At 37.7% G+C, this 2,116-nt stretch overlaps 1 pseudogene; it reads left to right on the top strand.

Moving 5' to 3' along the window:
- Positions 1 to 284: 284 nt before the first annotated feature.
- Positions 285 to 1,114, top strand: LOC106742697 (annotated as a pseudogene).
- Positions 1,115 to 2,116: the final 1,002 nt, after the last annotated feature.

Genomic DNA, 2,116 nt, shown 5'->3' with positions numbered 1-2,116 from the left:
CACAAAATTTGATACAGATTCTTTGATCCATTATTTGGAATAGGCAAAAATCGAAGACGAGCCAAAACACTTCCAAGCAAAACAGCTGTCAAAGACATTCAAAATGGCCGAATTTGTCGGCATACATGAAGGACATGAGTACCAACATAACGCCACAAATAAATCAAAAATCAAATATACGTAACCCGCGGAAATTCAAAATTCGCGATACTTTTTGAACAGATCTCGTATGTGCTTGGCACTTCATAGCAATTGATTTTATTTTTTTTCAGCTCAAATTAGAAATGGAAGACAATAAGCTAACTCAAGAAATGAAAAGACACTCTGTTATCGTCGCTATACACGCGAATCACAACGATCTTGAAATCTCCCGATTTTTGAATGTCGCCCGATCTTTTGTTAACAAAGTTCGTCGAGAGTTAGAAGCATCTGATGGCAATGTGGAGAGTGTTGTCAATCGTAAAAAACATGAAGCACGTTCTGATAAAGTTAGAACATCACAGTTTGTGCAGAAAGTTTAGGGCATTATTGATGAAGACCCTTCAAAGTCCATAAGAACAATATCGAAAGTTCTCTAAGTTTCTGAGTTCATAATTCGTCGCATTATCCACGAAGACATTCGGTACAAGTCTTATGCGATGCGTAGAGGTCAGTTCATGTCTGCACAAACTCGAGAACAGCGATTCATTCGAGCACGACTCCTAAACAAGTTAAAACATCCTAAAATCTCGGGTATGCTATGGTTCTTTTTTCTGACAAAAAATATTTTGATCAGGATTAAAAAATAAACCGACGAAATGATAGATGGCTCTGTGCAGATCCTTCAGATGTTCCTCGTGTTATGCACACAAAGTTTCCAGCAACTGTCATGGTTTTGGTGGTGGTGAGCAATGAGGGATACGTCATGCCACCCCATTTCTTTCCTCAAGGACTTCGGGTGAATGCCGCCGCCTACGTTGAGGCTTTGGATACAGTTGTGAAACCTTGGATAGACAGCGTGAGTGGTGGGAAGGCATACGTATTCCAACAGGACTCTGCTCCTTCACACAAAGCAATGAGAACGCAAGATTGGATGTCCGAGAATCTGCATGATCACATAACCCCAAACATGTAGCCTCCTAGCTCTCCGGATCTTAATTCTTTAGATTATTATGTATGGGGCGTTGTTGAATGGGAGACCAATAAACATCCCCATAATATGCTTGATTCCCTCAGAGCAGCTATTATCAGAGTAATGACGCATATGGACGAGGATCATTTGATTCGAGCATGCAAACGTTTTCGGCAGAGAGTTAAAGCTGTTATTGCCGCTGAAGGAGATTTTATCGAATAACTGTATTGCCCATGGACCACTTACTTTGCTGTAAAAGTTTTATTAAAATAAAACAAGTTTTCTAAAAAATATACAAATTTTAGTTTTTAAGTCAATATGTCCTCAAATACCTGACGCACCCTGTATTTGGAAACCCAAACGCTTTTTACCAAAACATATCGACGTTGTCAGACAGCCAGTTTGGAACCATGTGGCTTGTGTGAGCGGGCGCGCCATCTTGTTGAAATATGTACGGCCTGTCTGAGGTTATATTTTACATCCAGGACTTTACTGCCCTCGATAAAACCTTCACGTACACCTCTTTGTGACCATTTCACCCTTCTCAAAGAAATGGGGCGGCATGACGTCACCATCAGTGGAGGAATATTTTATTGATGTTATATTTTCACTTCACATAATATTCTTGGATAATATTATAAGAATGGTTTAACAATGTTTAAAAAATAAAATAATGATAATATAGTAATATATAAATAAATAAATAAATAAATATATATATATATATATATATATACACATATATATATATGGGTCATTCCATGTGAAAGGGGTACGCTCAAAAATTAGATTTGATCGAAACCTATGGCAATCGGTAGTACTATTTTAGAAAACATTTGTCGAATTTTTTCGGATTTTTTGACCCACATCATGAGCTTCTATGGCTGTCATAAAATTCGAATTTTTGCTTCGACTACCAGTTTCTTAATTCTCGTCGTCGTCGTCGTGCCAATAAAAAAAATCTGAAACCATTGTAACTTTATAACATTTTTCCCGTAGAATCTG

This window comes from Dinoponera quadriceps, unplaced genomic scaffold (assembly GCF_001313825.1).
Source record: "Dinoponera quadriceps isolate SergipeBrazil2010 unplaced genomic scaffold, ASM131382v1 scaffold897, whole genome shotgun sequence".
Taxonomy (NCBI): domain Eukaryota; kingdom Metazoa; phylum Arthropoda; class Insecta; order Hymenoptera; family Formicidae; genus Dinoponera; species Dinoponera quadriceps.
Note: the sequence above shows the minus strand (reverse complement) of the source record. Positions and strands in the feature narration are given on the sequence as shown.